Source organism: Pogoniulus pusillus, chromosome 5 (assembly GCF_015220805.1).
Source record: "Pogoniulus pusillus isolate bPogPus1 chromosome 5, bPogPus1.pri, whole genome shotgun sequence".
Lineage (NCBI taxonomy): Eukaryota > Metazoa > Chordata > Aves > Piciformes > Lybiidae > Pogoniulus > Pogoniulus pusillus.
Genome location: NC_087268.1, coordinates 14,398,220 through 14,415,989, shown reverse-complemented (window position 1 = coordinate 14,415,989; position 17,770 = coordinate 14,398,220). Strand labels below are relative to the sequence as shown.

At 45.8% G+C, this 17,770-nt stretch overlaps 1 protein-coding gene across 5 annotated transcripts in view; it reads left to right on the top strand.

The window, feature by feature from the left end:
• Nucleotides 1-17,770, top strand: part of LSAMP (limbic system associated membrane protein) — a 1,399,195-nt gene that overhangs the window by 1,224,258 nt on the left and 157,167 nt on the right. The gene's annotated exons all lie outside the window — the stretch shown is intronic.

The following is a 17,770-nucleotide window of genomic DNA, read 5'->3' as shown; positions in this document are numbered from 1 at the left end:
CAGTGGTTGTGAAAAGAAAATAATGATTGCATCTATATCATTCATTGGTTTGCTGAAAGGATAAAAAGCCAAAATGTAAATAATTGGTCACATTCTGTTCTAAGGCACAGCTTCCTTTTGCTTCTCCTTTGTTCTGCTGTAATATCTCTCCACTAACCTTGGCCGACAAATGACAATGTAAGCTTTGCTGGTTGTTTTGTTTTTCTGTCTGGAAAGGAGGAGGAAGAAAAAGAGGGTAGCTTTGAGCCCCTTTTAGGCAGCTTCTTTGTCTGGGAGGGAATTTGGATTTCTGTGTTATTTCTAATTTGTATATAGTTGTAAATACTTATAAATATTTTGTGTATAGATGCTTGTAGAGTTTGCTTTGCTGTAAATGTAGCTTCAACTTACTGCCAATCTGCCTGAGCTGCTCTGGGAAATTCCAATAGTGGCGGGGGGGGGAGGAATGTTCCTAACCCACCACACCTTGACAGTTTTAAGTCTTCAGTGTTTTGCTGAAACTTAAACAGAAGTAATTTCTCCACGTGTGTGGCTGCAGGGATTGTGTTCTAAGGGGATACCTCTGGTGCTTTTATCTGAGCAAGGAATCCAGGTATTTTCCTTCTCCCTTCCTTCCCTCCCCTCTGTCCAAGCCTGAGCCAATCAGTGGAGCAACAGCAGCAGAGGCCATGGGAGGAATGAATCTGGGAACATGCAGTGCCCTTCTGCATGTTCCCAGATTCATTCTCCTGCATGTTCCTCCTTGGTGCAGTGCCTGGCAGTTGGTTGAGATCAGATCATTGCAAGGAAGAGTCAGTGGACGTGTCTAACAGCAGAAATGTCAGCATTTTGAGTGTCTACAAATGAGGTCATGGGAGGTCTCAGGTTGCTTTAGAAGTCAACCTCTGCAACTCCTAGGGTCGGTCCATGGCTGACAGGAGAGAGGTTTTGACAGGAGCTGACAATCTTCCGTGAGCACAGAAGTTACACAAGCTCTTGATGTGGGGGATGGTGAACTGGGGGAAAGAAAGATAGGGAGTGAAGAGGTAGATAAATAGATGTATTTCTCAAACAGGCAGAGCAGATACTCTTCAGTTTGTGGAGTTTGAATAGTAGGGGGAGATAAAGCATGTACTTAGCCTTCATCTGGGTGGCCTTGGACTCTGCATTCTGCTGCCTGGGTCGCAAGTGAGGAAGTTGTACTGTTAGTATTCAGATTTCTCCTTCATATCCAGCAGACTTCAGTGGAGTTCTGGGAGATGGCAGGAGCCTGTGGGCGCCTCTTGTAAGAAGTGTGCAGGATGCTTTACCAAGTTAGTGACAATCTCCTTCGCTCTGCAGGAGGCACCTTAGCACACTGCTTCCTTGGTACAGAAAGCCAAAGCTCTTCACCTCAGTGCTGTGCTTCCGACTTCAAAGTCGGCAGAGGGTTTTGTCTCCTTCCCAGCTTTCTATCACAGCACCCCTCTGTGCCACAGATGCGGTTTCCTTCTTTGTTTTCCTTCACATTCCCTCATCCTTTTGGTGCTGACTGTGCTCGGTGCCCTTTGCCTCCTCTCACACCAGGGTTATTTAGCTTCTTGTTCTCAGCATCTTCCCTCACTCATCAAGGGATGGCCTGAGGCACACAGCATGACACAGAAGGCAAGTGTCTGCGCTGTTCCCCTCGGGCCCCCTGTGAGCCTCTCCCCTGCATTTCTCCTTCTGAAACCAGATCTTTGCCTCTGTCAACTTCTTTACATTCTGCAGCGCTACTGGGTGGACAGCTTGAATCCAAAATGAGCTTTCCTCCCAACGTGATGGGGAAGCACATCTTCTTCCCCGTTGTCACTACTTCCTTCCTGAGGTAACTAATAAATTGCTCTAAGTCTTTGGATGGGCTGTTATTCCTTCCTTCCATCAGCACTCTCACTCTTGACTTGCAGTGCAGCTTCAATGAGTTTATTGGCATGACAAGGTACACAGGTGATGCCAAAGTTGACAACTTAATTTATCAAGTGCTTCTCCCTTTCTCTCATCAACTCTTTTCTGTCTCTCCTTACCTTTCCCCCCCTCCTCAGCTCTTCTGTCTGTCTGTCTTATTTTTCTGTGTGTCTCTCCCTCCTTCTGCCTCTAATGGTCTCCCCAGGTAATAGTTAGCTATCTCACACTTAAGACAGTCTGTCTCTCTTGGCAAACAGAGCCATCAATCAGAGGGCTCACCAGAGAGAGAAAGGAATGGGTCTTTACAACATGTGGGATTTTTTCTTGCCTTTGCAGCATGCATGGTGGTGGTGGTCGAGGGCAGGAGTCTTCAAACTAACTTACACAAACCACATTTGCTTTAAGGTTCATTTGGGAAGAGTGAGCTATTGTGTCACAGGAGCAGAGGAGAGGAGAAAAGCCCATCAAACTCAAATGTGTATAGGCAGGTAGAAATATCATTTAAGGAGAAATCCAGCATCTTGACAAAGTCCCCTCAGAGGATATAGTCTCTGTTAAACAGAGTAGCAAATGATCTCTCCTTTTCACCCCCCCAGTCCCATAATACCTTTTTTGGCATGGCAATTGCCAAAGTATGTAAAGAAAGAGACAAATCCCTCGGGTATTTGTCAGCATTAGATACAATCTACCCAGGACAGTGTATGTGTGACATTAAATCCTCCATACATCACACGTATGCCCAGGATATAGTGTCACACTGTATTTGCACTGCATCCCTTGTGCCTATTTGTCACGAGTGTCTGCGCCCAATCTGGTGGCAGGTTGATCCATAGTCTGATGCCATCTTGGTTATATCTCTGCCTTTCCTCAGGCTTTGGCAGAGTTTTCATCATTGCATTCTGATGCAAAGTTTCTTTATTTTTTTGTTTCAGTCTTTGTACTTTCAGGAAATCATTTTTTTCAGGCTCCAGTCTATCATGACCATCAGAATGGAAAGTGTATGAGTGAATTCCCATCGTTCATCAGTTTCTCTATATTGATTACACTTCTACTCCTTTTCAGTTTGCACAATATTGTGTGGGTCCTGCTTTTTCTCTTGGGTTTATGAACAGCAGGGCTGATTGTCTCCTCCTCTGCATTCCCTTTCATGTAAAAGAGTATTTCATCTTTACTGTATACCAGTAGTAGAGTCAGACCAGTTTTGTCGGCCTGTGAACAGATCTGCTTTGCATTTGCCTTTTTTGCTGTGCCAAGGAACTTGCCATTGTGACAACACCTCGTAAGGACCTCTTTTTGACAGTCTGAGGCTTTGCAGATGTTCATCCCCTGCTGCTCCTACTCACCTGTTAGAGCTGTAGGCAGTAAGGCATCATACCTCTGACACTAGTCAGGAACCAGCCACTGGAGGTGCCATACATCTTGCACACAGTAGTTCCTTAAGAGTGAGAAGGGAAACTAAACCTTAGAAAGGTGAAGTGACTTACTGAAGGTTATAGCACAAGTGTGTAGCAGAACAGTCACTAAACCCAGAGTAATCAAATCTACCAAGTCCTTCACAAAGTCATTCCTCCATTTTCTGGTACTCTTGCTTAAGCTGCTAACTGTGGTATTACAGGTGCTCAAATGTGGATGTGCTGTTACAGCAGAGAAATGTGGTTCACGCTTTTTGTTTAGTTTTTGATTCCTTACTGTGGTAGAAGTATTTGCAGGTTTTTATTAGTATTCTTTGTTAACCATGACAAAGGTGGATATTGCCTCATTTTTGCTGTCCAGCTGGATCTGGGATGGGGAGTATTTGCTTGCAGAACCTTAGATGAAAACTATAAAATACTTGTCATACTCAACATAAAGGCACTAGTGAGCTTTTCCAGACGTAAACCTCATCCTCCTGAATGGACAATGTCAACCTATCCCTTTCAAGTTTGATATCTGCTGTTCCAAAACATCAAATTTTGCTGCTTCTGTCTTGTAGGCACCCACCTTTACACCTAACACTGGATATCTGGCAGACAGTTTTGGCCTCTCAAAACAATCTGGGAGGCTTATCCTGCTCAACTTCAGTGGAAATTGAGTTCTCGAGACTCTTGTCCTTTGCATTTTGCTGCAATCCTAGTACATGATGTGCTGCAAGCACAGTGTGAAACAAGCAAAACTCTGTCCACTTTGAAGAGGACAGACTTGACCTGCACTGGGGGAATAGAGGCAGCCAGTGGTTTTAATGTGTCTTGCTAGAGCTTAAGGCTACAAGGAAGAAGCATCATGCCTGGCAGTCTGAGAGAGATTTTCCTTCAATTGAAATGGCACCGCTAATGTGTTTACAGAGCAAAGCTCTCATAATCCATCCCTCCCTTCCCGTGTGATTGTCTTCATGTTTATGGCACAGCAAAGCTTGGAAGAGGAAACTGTAGGAATCTTCCAAGAAGTCAGGGTGCTTCTGCATGTGGCTGAACCAAAACAGAGCACTCTCTTCTGGCAGGGAAGTCTCCTCCATAAGAAACCTTAGTTCTTGGTTGGTCTGTGGGGAGGAGATCACCACAATCACTTCTCAACTCTAGACAGCTGCTTACTTTGTTTGAAGAAGCCTTTACTTTAAGAGCCCTGTATTTGTTTTTTCCTCTTTTTTGCTTGATCAGACTTGTGTGGATGAGCATTTCTGACAGAAGGGATTCTTTGCCATGAACTCTTTGGCTTTCCCTTCTCAGATGGCTGATGATAACACCCTGGCCTTTAGAAAATGTGCCGCTACAGCTATCACCAAGCTCAACAATAGCTAACAATTGAAGGTCTCACAGCTGGCATTTCGTAACTGCATGTGCTGGGGAAGGCCACCATCTGTGGATCCAGCAATAGTGACAATGCAGGAATGTGCTGAGCTAAAAAAAATGTGGACTGGCACTTTCAGTCTTTTTCATGCTCAATATTTGTGATTTACTTTTTTTTTCCTTTTGAGATGAGGATGTGTTTCAGGTTCACTCTTGCTTGAAATGTTTTTGTTGGGGCTTTCAGCATCAGAAGAGGCAGCTGCTAAGACATTAGTCTTCTGATTGCTGATCTGACTACTTGGTGAAGCAGCTCTAGTGACTTATGTTACAGATTGTTCCTCACTTGCTGAGCTCAACAAAGTGAATCCTTTTGCTGAGGAAACAGCAGTGTTTTTCCTGTTGGAGAGGAGAGTTTTAGAGCAAGGACAGTGAACAGTACTTTGCACTCTTCTCCACTCACAACACAAGAGTGAATTTTTTTCCAAGCATGTAAAGGTCCAAATATGGAGTTATTAGTTTTATTCTTTATACCTTTTGACTGGAAGAAAAACCAGCAATGCTGAGCTCTCTGCTCCCCTAGAAGCTTCAAAGCAGTCTTGAAAAATGGTTTAACTATCCTCCTACTCCATTTTTCATGTAAGGAAGGAAAGTCTGCTAATGAAAGACGTTTTGCATGTGCCACATGCATTTGCTTTGAGTGAAAGGCTTGTCACTGAGAAGCTGGCTGTCTCAGCTGAAAGTGAGCCAGATCTTTGGCTATGTGACATGCACAAGACACTTAGAGCGTTGGTTTTGCCACTCTGTAACTTATCACAGAGGCTGTGGGATAAACTATGGGCAGCTGAAAGAATCTGAGAATATGGTTTGGAGAGAGCTGCCTTTCCTTTCCAGCCTGTGTTTGTATGCTCATGAAGACTGTTCAGTTAGTTGCACCTTCTGTCCCTAATGAACTGAACATAAGCAGCAGCATAAGATCTGAAAGCAAACAAACAAAAATCCCTGGCTCTGATTCTCCTGCGTGATGGACAATGTCATCTTCATCCAAAGTGGGGTGTTAGCTACAATTAACTTCCTGTCCTACTTGCCTAATAAGATTCTGAGTCATCCTTCTAGCACACAAAACCCCTCTCTGAACCTCTTGCCCTGCAATGACACCACTCCTGGAGGTATTTAAAAGACATGTGGGTGTGGTGCCCATTCACTATTTAGTGACAATATCTCAGCAGTAGAGGTGGGATTGTGAGCTCTGGGCGAGTGATTGGATTTGATGATCTCTTCCAACATCAACAGTTGTATGATTCTATGATTATATGACATAAGCCTTCCTCTGTGCTTTCTTCTCACGCCTGGCCTATGCTCCCTAGTCTGCTTTCCAAAGAAGGAGTTAACAGCAGTAGCCAAGGACTGATGGAACTCAGTTGATTTTCTTTCAGTTGACTAATGAAATGTCCCTGTTATAGCTGCAATGCTTTCTTGAAGCCATCACCCATTTGTGCTGTGTGAGAATCTGTCCAAAGGCCATTAAAATCAAGGGAGGAGCAAACTGGGTCTGAATCAAGCCCTAGAAAGGCTGCATGTTAGGACTGAGCTGCATACCATGTGCATCCAACATGCTTTTCTCCCAAGGATTTTTCTTCTGGGATGGCTGATTATTTCTGCAGAAGAGAAGATTTTTGTATTGCTCCAGTCCCAGAACTAAATATTTGGCCAGATTAAAAAAGAAAAAAATAGGTCTGAGGGAATATGTAAACACACTTGGAACAAGACTAAAAGCTGTATTCATCTGTAATCCTTGAAGTGTTTGAGATTAGGTGGCATTCCAAGGGTTAATCCCAGGGGATTAGAGGAGCAAGCACTTGTGTTGTTGTTTACACGTGTCCTGTGAAGAAGGCTGTGTTTTCACAGCAGGCCTCTCTAGGAGGGTTAGCCACAAAGCCTTTGCAGATAGTCTCACAAAGCAGAAAGAACCAGAGCACCAGGAATGGCAAATATGCAGAGCTGTCTTTTAAAGAGATGAGCTGCAGATAAGCAGATCACTGCAGTCCTGGCGTGAATTTGATATGTTAATAGAAAAGAAAAAGAAGTTTTGTAGCAAAGAACCAATACTTCAAATCCAGAGGTCTAAATCTGGTGATAAGGGGATATCAGGCATATGCCTGACTTGTGCTTTGTGCTTTCATTGAAATGCTAAGCATGAAGCCCAGAATCTGCTCTCCAGGGCTGCACAAAGTGGGTTCATGACCTTGTGCTTGGTGGGAGGGCTCTAAAAGGCCAGATGTGGGTGAAATGCTATCAGCATCTGACCAAGGCTTGGGCTCAGTCTTGGAGCTGAAACTACGTTAGGGTAAAAGTCCTGAGTCTGAATTTAAAGCTGAGGTGCTAAGGCAGTAGCAAGAGTGAGACTGCTTCTGTCCTTGTTCAACAACATCACCCCAGTGCACTGACAAACAAGGTTGGCTTGAGATTATTATTTTCTCCCTATTTATCTCTAGCTCAGGAAATTAAATAATTTCTTTCTTGAAAATTTAATGGAGACAAGTTCTTTAAAAAATAAAATCAGTAAGAATGAGTCTAAGCAATAGAACCCAGTTCTGTGCTGCCTTTTCCAACAGCTCGTAATTGGGATAGTTTAACAGATTTACACTCCATGATGATCTCTACTAAGAAACAATGTACTGGAAGTGTTTATCATGCAGTTTTGTGCAGAAAAATAGTCCAGACACTGGACTGTAGGTTGAGTGAGACAGAACTTTCCTTTGGATAAAATGGTTTGGCTTCTCATCTCCTACTGTCAAATGCAGTGAGCTCGGACACGCTCAGCCATGGCCTTCCACATGGTTTTGATTATCAGAATCATAGAATCAGCCAGGTTGGAAGAGACCTCCAAGATCATCCAGTCCAACCTAGCACCCAGCCCTGTCCAGTCAACTAGACAATGGCACTAAGTGTCTCAGCCAGGCTTTGCTTCAACACCCCCAGGGACGGCAACTCCACCACCTCCCTGGGCAACCCATTCCCATGGCAAATCACTCCCTCTGGGAAGAACTTCCTCCTAACATCCAGCCTATACTTCCCTGGCACAACTTGAGACTGTGTCCCCTTGTTCTGTTGCTGCTTGCCTGGCAGAAGAGACCAACCCCCACCTAGCTACAGCCTCCCTTCAGGTAGTTATGGACAGCAATGAGGTCAGCTCTGAGCCTCCTCTTCTGCAGGCTGCACACCCCCAGCTCTCTCAGTCTCTCCTCACTGGGCTGTGTTCCAGGCCTCTCACCAGATTTGTTGCCCCTCTCTGGACGCGTTCCAGTATCTCAATATCTCTCTTGAATTGAGGAGCCCAAAACTGGACACAGCACTCAAGGCATGGCCTGACCAGTTTTGAGTCCAGGGGAAGAATAACCTTTCTTGTCCTACAGCATCCTGTCTGCTTCTCTGCTCCCAGACAGTGCAGCACATGCAGTCCCATTTGAATTAATAGTTTCCTGTGTGATAGCTCAATGGATGAGGCTCAGCTACACAATGAGGGAAGCTCACTAAGATACAAGCCTGTGTCTCTTTCAGTGCCTCCTCTCTTGGCATCAGCAATGCTGCTTGGGTGGAAATCTGCCATGCTGAGGCAGAGCAATGTAAGATTAGGAACTGCAGATCTCTTAAGTGTTTCCCATGCTCTGTCTGGGATAGATCTATCCCTAAAACTCACCAGGCATGGATGTGGCAAGGCACTCCCTTTGGGACAACAGAAAGAAGCAATTTTTGCACCTTCTAAAAACTCTGTACTGTGTTTTGAAAGGTTTTTGGTTCTCAGAGGATTAAAATCCAAAACCAAGCCTTCAATATTCGTCTTTACTTCACCAGAAGCTTTAATGCCAAGAAATACACTGGCAGAGTGAAGCAAGCCTAGTGGAGGGAAAGGCCAGAAGGATGTTTTCGAGTCCACTCTCTTTAATGAAGTTCAGCAACTTCACTCTCTGCCCTTCTGCCCTGGTGACAGCTTCATCTCCCTCTGGCTGAGGCTGTGGCATGAATCAGACCGTAAAAAACACATCTTGGGTCTCATGGTGTGCTTTGTCTGCAAAGTGCTTCAGAAACATTAGCATGCAGCATCCCAAAGGGTGTCTGGGTTTTACTTTCGGGTCCTCATCTTGCTCCCTTTGCTCGCCTAAGCAGCAACAAGCTGTTTCTCCTTATGGTTGTGAAGAGCTGTGATTAGCCTGCTGCACACATAAGAGGGAAATTAAACCATTTAGTTGTGTTTAGCAGCTCTGTCCCTTCTTTAGGCCCTTCTCTCCCTACTAAACATTTTAACTAAACAATGACTAATGAGGCCAATTTGCTGCCAATTAATTGCCCCGGGAAAGGAACCCTAATCGTGGTGAGCAAGGTGGCAGCTCTAAAGCATTCAGGGGCCATAGGATGGTCAGCATCACCCCTACCTCTGCCTTGGGCTTATTAGCTTCTTTGTTGCAAAGTGCTGCTAATTGGGAGCTGGGGACAAGGAAATGAGAACTCTTGAGGCTAATTGATAGGCACCTGCAGAGGGCTTTAGTGGCTGGAAAGTGCCTTTGACTTTGGAGAGAAGTCCTGGTGTTTTCTTTTTGCCCTGAAAGCCAGGGGCTTCTGTGAATTAGTGGGCGGGAGTCTTAATTTTCTCCAACAGATGGGGGTCCTACTTGCCCACAGAGAAGGTGGTAAATAGGCTGGAGAAGCAGCTAATGAGGATATATAGAAGGGGTTATGATGCCTTTCTCCATTTGTATCCAAGGTGCCCTTCTTGGGACAAGCAGTTAGAGCATTTAAATGGAGCTTATGAGCTTGTTTAGGAATTTTACGTGCTGTTTGCTTTTGTGCCTTGGAAGGATTAAATACCTGTTGCTGTACCTCAGGTCTGTAGGGTGGGAGTAAGAGCTCTGGAGGTTTTTTTAATGTTGTTGGCAGCTTAATGACGAAATACCTGACTGTTAAGCAATCTTGTAATTTCAGATGGGGAAGTAGCTGCTCCATGGTATAAGACTGCATCTAAAGGTCTTAAGCAAAGCTGTATTTGCCCAAGGGGAGCAGTCATAGAATCATAGAGTCAGCCAGGTTGAAAGAGACCTCCAAGATCATCCAGTCCAACCTAGCACCCAGCCCTATCCAGTCAACTAGACCATGGCACTAAGTGCCTCAGCCAGGCTTTGCTTGAACACCTCCCTGGGCAGCCCATTCCAATGCCAATCACTCTCTCTGGAAACAACTTCCTCCTCACATCCAGCCTAGACCTCCCCAGCACAACTTGAGACTGTGTCCCCTTGTTCTCCTGCTGCTTGCCTGGCAGAAGAGACCAACCCCCACCTGGCTGCAGCCTCCCTTCAAGTAGTTGTAGACAGCAATGAGGTCTGCCCTGAGTTTCCTCTTCTCCAGGATAAACAGACCATCTGACTGTGAATTTCATGTGACTGTGTGTAAATGGCCCAGAGCCATCTTCTAACTGGACCCTCATGTCCCTCTGTGCTTTTCATCCTACTATATACAATTTCAGTTCCTAATCCTGTGTTTACTGCCCTTCTCTCACAAAACTATCCTCCTCATGCACTGAAGTCCTGTGTGAAGCATCACGAAAGCAGAATGCAACCAATGCAGAAGCAGGAAAGTGCTGCTCTGTGCCTGTAAATAACCCTTGTGCACAAGTGCCACTTCTGCTGAGCAGAGGTTCCCATTCCTGACACTCTGTGCCTGTGCTGCATATAGATGCACTGATCAAAATGCAGGTATTTGAACTGTCTGCGAGCTGTGGTATGGTCAGTTCCAGTATAAACTAAGTTAGGAAGAGATCTTCAGGAGTTTTGCTGGTTATACCATAGAATCATAGAACTGTTGAGCTTGGAAGAGACTTTTGAGATCATAAAGTCCAATCACTTGCCTAGAGCTAGTAATTCTGTCACTACTGGTAAGGCACAATCACTAAACCATGTCCCTAAGCACCACATCCACTCATCTTTTAAATACCTCCAGGGATGGTGATTCCACCACTTCCCTAGGCACCCTGTTGTAATGCTTTATAACCTAATAATGCTACATAATATGAGGAGGAAGTTCTTCAGCATGAGAATGGTGAGAGCCTGGCATGGGTTGCCTAGGGAAGTGGTTGAGGCCCCATCCTTGGAGGTGTTTAAGGCCAGTCTGGATGAGGCTCTGGCCAGCCTGCTCTAGGGTAAAGTGTCCCTGCCCATGGCAGGGGGGTTGGAATGAGATGATCCTTGTGGCCCCTTCCAACCCTGACTGATTCTATGATTCTATTCTTTTCTGTGAAGGATTTTTTCCCTAATGTCCAATCTGAACCTCCTCCCCTGGCACAACTTCAGCCAGAGTGGCCTTGATGCTTTGTTGTTCAATCCCACATTATGCCCCTGGGAAAGTACTCAGGAGCTGACCTTCTGGATGTGGGCTCACATCTCTTAGCCTTCAGGATGGCTCATTTACTAGAAGATGAGTGACATAGCACTATTCCTTGCCTGCTTTCAGTGCCTTGAATGATAAAGCTGATCCAGCCTGCCCACAAGATCCCAGGTAATATCTCAGGAGTAGTTTTGAGCTCTGAAGGTTTTGGTCATAAAAGACAAGGATAACAAGAGCAGATGTTTGTGTGTTCTCTTGTTTGCTGTTTCCTTACTGCCTCCCTTTCGTGGCCCTTGGTTGGTAATAACTGCTCTAGTGGGTGTTTTTGAGACAGGATAATGTTTTGTGGAAACAAATCACTTGCTTCCATCTCAAGAGCAACAGTGATTGCACTGGGGGAGTGTGCTCTATTTTTCATGTCTCAGTCTTTCTTATTATTTAAATTAATGTGAGTTGCAGTTGTCATGAACATGAAAGATTGACAACAATTAACTAGAATGGGCTTGGTGCAAGCAGGTACTGCAAGTGCCTGTTCTATCTGTTTCTATCACTGTTCCTTGTCTGAGATCTGAATTCTCATGCCAGCTCTGCCCTTGCACCCTTCCTGCACTGCTGCCTCCCAGCGCCTAATTCTTCCATCCTAGAGTGCCCTACAGCATCTTTCCCGTTGTCCTGCTCCTGCCTTGCAGGCCCCTCCTGCTCTTCCAATGTGAGCTTCTCAAGGAGAATGGCTGCTGGTTACTTAATGTCAGCGACACGTGAGGTGAGATGCTGAGGTGGCATCAGCCTTGTGCTGTAGATGTGGAATGTAGAAGAAACAAATATGTGAGTTTCAAGCTATTCTTCTGAGAGCTCATTTCCATCTCTCCAGAATCTGTCCCTGGCATGTGTAGGACGTCCTACTACTCCAGGGATGGAGCAGTGGGGTGCTCTGTGCTTTGTTTCATGTCGGTTTCTGATCCCTACCCTGTCCAAGTATCCTAAGCATAGGGCAATGGTTATCCCATGTTACATTTATGATGAAAAGGAGGAAAAATATCTAGTGATTTGGCCTTTTTCAGTGGTACCAGAGAGCCTGGCAGTGCTTTCCCATGGTCCCTGAAGCCAGAAGGGTTCAGCACCAGCCTGGTGGCCTCTGAAGGCTGAGTATGTGAAAGTGCTGTGAGGCTCTAGAGCTTCCCCTGCTGAGGGTCTACAGGCTCTGGATTTGCCTGTGCTTCAGACAGGCCAAATGAAAAAACATTTTCTAGTTGAGGGTCAACAAGAGATGGTTGGGCAAAAGGACACAGTGACACACAGAAGATCCTGGGCCCAGAGGTTTTCTTCTCAGCAACCATTAATTTGCCATTGGAATGGGCTGCCCAGGGAGGTGGTGGAATCACCGTCCCTGGAGGTCTTGAAGCAAAGCCTGTCTGAGGCACTTAGTGCCATGGTCTAGTTGACTGGATAGAGCTGGGTGCTAGGTTGGATTGGATGATCTTGGAGGTCTCTTCCAACCTGGTTGATTCTGTGATTCTATGATTCATTCTTCCAGCAGTCTGAGAACTGTGATAACACAACCCACATGTGGGAAAAAATAATAAGGTCGAAGCTTCCCATTTTAAAACCATCCTTAAAAGGTGTGTGCTAAGTAATGACAAGTGCCAAGGAGGTGATGCTAACTGTTGCTGCTGCTGACAGTTTTGGCATTTTAACATGCTGGCCTGACACCCTGAAAATTAAAAGTCTCTGACTTTTTATCTGAGTTAAATTACTGCCCAGTAAGGTCCAGTCATTTTTAATGTTAGCTGGCTTTGGTTTCTAAGTAAATTAAGCCAAAGTAGGTTTTAAATTCACAGGGAAATTATTTCCTGCCCTCTTCCCACTTCTTTCAGCCTTTCCTTGCCCTCTGCCCAAGGTGGCAGCTGAGAGAAAATGGCCATTATACTCCTAACAGGATTTCAACCTTGGATGCCATTTTCTCCCTCATCTGAAAAAGTGGCAAGCCTGGTATGACCATCTGGACACATGCTTCTCCTCCTGGGCATTCAATCAGCATGGTCAGATCTGTTTGTATGTTAGAGTTTATTTGATCCTTTGCAAACTAAAATGACCTGATGGCTTTGAAAAGTGGCAGGGTACACATAACCTAACTGAAGCTCTGCTGCTGATGCCCTGTGGTGGCTTTTGCTGCTTGCTCCTCATCTGTTTTGTCTGGCATTGGACTATTCTGCTAGGTCTGTCCTACAGCCCAGGCTGCTAGTCTTGCATGACCTTAGTCCTGCTTGGCTTGTTGCATGACTTTCTTTATGTGAGTGACAGCCCTTGAGGCTAAGATAAAATGCTCAAAATGTGGTCTTGCCTTACTTCTGGGCTCTACTAACCCACGTTTACCAGCATGCCAAGGAGAAGCTGTGCTGAGGATGCTCCAAAGTCACTGTCTTTGTGTCTCCTGACAAAGCAGCTGTGATACAGCTCATGCAGCCTCTATTTCTCTTTCCCAAACTAAGCCCTTCTATTCTTTCCAGTGTGTGCTGGTCTCAACTCAGAAATGCAGTATGTACTGCAGGTAGCCATACTGCTACACAGGACTGTGCTGGCCCTCCAAATTGCTTTGTTTCCTGTAGTATGAATAGCAGTTTGGATTTCTGCACTTCCTAGCCAGCAGTTCTGCTGGCTAGAGCAATGGGCCTTCCTGTCCTTAACTGTGAGACAGGGAACTTCCCTCATCCAGTGGGAAAAAGGGAGGAGAAAGTGCTTCCAAGACCTGTGAACTCCATGCTGAGCCAGATCTGTTTGATGCTGCAAGCCACCTTCCTGCTTTGGTGTGCCACAAAACACAAAGCTGCAAGCGTCTTTGGGAGGAGACAGGTCATTTAGATTCCCAGCTTGAAAATTTCCTTTCTGATGCCCTTTCCCTTATTCTCGGGGTGTGGGTTGGCAAAAGTATTTGCTTACATCCCAAGACCACTGTGTGGTTGCTGTTTTGTAGTGCCAGACAGTTATTGTGCAGAATGGGTGTGAGACAAAGAGGGAGAAGGCACAAAATGGTTCTAGAGTTAATGCAGCTCTCATGTACTCCCTGATATGGTGGGATCAAAGTCTTTGACAACATCAGTGCTCTCCAGTAGTACTTGTTTAGTTTTGTTGCTTCATGCCCAGGCTGCTGATGGCTTGCAGTGAATCACTGATGTAAAACATAGCAGGGCTTGTGTTTGTCAGGGGATTTTGCTTTGCAAGGAAGGGGTTGATCTTCTGCTATGTGCTACCCACTTATTGTACTGCTAGAGAGGTGTCCCTACTCTGAAATCCCTTCTTTCCAGGTTGCAGTCAAGCCAACATGCCTTGCTTTGGTTGTTTCACCATGAGCTGATCAGCCAACAATGAGCAGTAAACCAGCTTCCAAACTCCCTTCTTCTATCCTGGTGCCAGTTAGAGCAAGATGCTGAGGGTCTCATACCAGTGAGTTTTGTGTATTTCCAGGGACTGAGTTTCCAGCATCTCTCTGGGAAACTTCTTCCTGTCTTTGACCTCTTTAAAGTAAAAGTTTTTTTCCTTATTTTGAGTCAGGGTTTCCCCTGTGTTGCAGCTTATGTCTGCTGCTTTTCACTGTTCACTGTGCACCTCTGAGGAAAGCTTTCCTGTGTCTTCTGTGCACTTTGTCACTAGCTGTTTGCAGACAACAATAAGATCTCCCTTCAACCTTCTCCAGACTGAACAGACTTAGCTCTTGGGTTCTCCTTGTATATTGCATAGCCATTCAACCATCCCAGCAGCCCTCCAGTAGACTTGCTCTAGCACTTCAAACACCTTCTTGCACCAAGGAGCCCAAGATTGACTTAGTGCTTCAGAAGCTAACAGGCACCATATAAAGTGATATAACCACTTCCCTCCATTTGTGGGGTTAGACTGATGCTAATACAACATCAAAGTGCAGACCTATGCTGCACAGACACACTGCTAACTCGTGCTGAACCTTGAATGTTGGACACCCACATCTCCTGGACTGCTTTCACCCTATCAGCAATTACCATCGTGCTTGAAGTCCCTCACCACAGACTGTGATTGTGCAGTTTTCTTTGTCTTTGAGGCAGTCTTTGTCCACTTAATCGAATGATTGGTAGCAGACACCAGCCAAAAGATGTGAGACTGTGATATCCTCTGATCCTTACACCTAAACTTGCAGCTAGCTCACTGCTCAGAGGTGGATGCACTGCAGCCATTCCTTTGCAGAGAGCACACTTCAATTCCTCAACTTGCCAGCCTCTTTCCTGAAAAGCCTGAGGTCTGTAGTACTGCAGGTTTGTGTGTACATCTAATTCCTTCTATATTTCTACCATTGTACTTGCTTCGGTGCACAGGAATTTGAGATAGACCCCAGCTGTCCTGTTTTTGCAGAGACAGTGTGAAAGCCATCCCTGCTTTGTTGGTTTCCAGTCATAGAATCATAGAAAAGAATCATAGAATCAACCAGGTTGGAAGAGACCTCCAAGATCAGTGAGTCCAGCCTAGCACCCAGCCCTAGCCAGTCAACTAGACCATGGCACTAAGTGCCTCAGCCAGGCTTTTCTTCAGCACCTCCAGGGACAGCAACTCCACCACCTCCCTGGGCATCCCATTCCAATGGCAAATCACTCTCTCTGCCAACAACTTCCTCCTAACATCCAGCCTATTCCTCACTGCTCTCCATGCTGTCACTTCTCCCCAGATCATGGCAATCCTTCCCCACATGTACCTGTCTTAAATCCCTCTTTGCCTAGGAGATTGAGCCTTTTGGAAAAGTCATGTCTGCCTTGTTGTGTTGGACAAGGCCAGTTACTGCTCAGAAGCCCCTCTTCCTCCAAGAGCATCTTATGGCCATACATGCTGAAGCATTGACCAGGGCGTTGGGGCATACAGAGAGGTGCTAATGAAGTGTGGGTTGTAAACAGTATTCCAATGAATCCAGTAACACAGCTGGAAGTGGCGAGTTACTCTCTTCAGGCTTCATTTCTTTTCCCCCACCTAGCTCATAGGCAGCTTTTTCCTCAGAAGGACCATCAGCTGCTCCTGCCAAGGAGAGGGAAAGGGGAGGTTACTGTCTGTTTACTCTCTGCTAAGCAAACCAGAAAATTATGTTGTTTCATTCCTCACTACACACAAATGTGGAAGCTAAAAATATTTTTTTAAAGATTTTTTTTGTGAGGGAAGATTCCTTTTTAGTAAAATTCCCACACTACCTCCAGGGTGTGAAGTGTGGAAGCAAGAAATAGATGTGAGAGAGGAGAAACTACAACAGCCTGGTCTTCTTGGAGCCCGGTATACTGACATGCTCCACATTGGAAGGTACCTGTTCAGGTCCAACATGGTCACTTTGGTCCTGTGACAAAAACTCCACTAGCATGGAAGGTCTCTATGGAGCCTGAATGCCTGAGACACAGCTGGTCTTTGTGAATCTCTAGATGCTGCTGTGTTTTTGGTGCTGTACCATGTGAAGTCACCGTGAGAGTGGTGAGACTCTGGAATGGGTTGCCCAGGGAGTTGGTTGAGGCCCCATCCCTGGAGGTGTTTAAGGCCAGGCTGGATGAGGCTGTGGCCAGCCTGCTCTAGAGTGTCCCTGCCCATGGCAGGGGGGGTGGAACTAGATAATCCCTGTGGTCCATTCCAACCCTGATTGATTCTATGATTCTAAGTCAAGCCAGCAGCTACCTACTGCAGACAGTCCGTGGGGGATCCCTCTTGCCTGAAAGATGTTGCAGAGATCTTCCTGCTGTGCTTGTGCCTCCCTTCTGCAAATTCCCATTAGCCATGCCACATGTTCCTGCTTTGTCACAGCAGTTGCAACAGAAATGAGCATAACAACTTTCTGGTTCAGTTCCTCGTGAGCTCTTAGTTGCATGAGTTCTATCTGCCCATGGAAAGTAGCAGTAAGTAATACACCCTCTGTGTCAGTGCCTTGAGGCCTGGCACCCCACAGGAGGATGTAGAATTGTGTCTGGAACTGTTTGGAGTGTAAAATAAGCTGGGACAACACTTGGAGCTTGCCAATTCCTTCTATGCAGCCTTGGGGCAATCAGAGAAGTTCATAGATTCATAGAATGATTTGGGTTGGAAGGGACATTAAAGATCATCTAATTCCAACCTCCCCACACCATGGGTAGGGACACCTTCCACTAGACCAGGTTGCTTGAGGCCTCATCCAACTTAGCCTTGAACACTTCTAGAGAAGGGATATTCACAACCTCCCTGGGCAACCTGTTCCAGTGTCTCACTACCCTTAAAGAACTTCTTCCTAGTATTTAGTCTATAACTACCCTCTTCAAGCTTCAGTCCGTTCCTTTTCATCCTGTCACAATAAGCCCCTGGAAAATGTCCCTTCCCAGCTTTCTCAAAAGCCCCTTTCATGTACTGGAAGGCCACTAAAAGGTTTCCCCAGACCTTTCTCTTCTCCAGCCTGTTCCAACAGAGGAGGTGCTCCAGCCCTTTGTACCCCTCTTCTGGATCTGCTCCAGCAGTTCAATGTCCCTCTTATGCTGGGGGCACCAAAACTGGGTGCAGTACTGCAGGTGCAGTTTCACAAGAGCAGAGTAGGGGGAGAGAATCACTTCTCTTGCCCTGCTAGTCACACTTCTTTTGATGCAGCCCAGGACACAGTTGCTGTGTGGGCTGCAAGCACACGTTGCTGGCTCGTATTGAGTTTTTTGCCAACTGACACCCCCAAGCTCTTCCCCTTGAGACTGTTCTTGAGCCACTCCTCACACAGCCTATATTTGTGC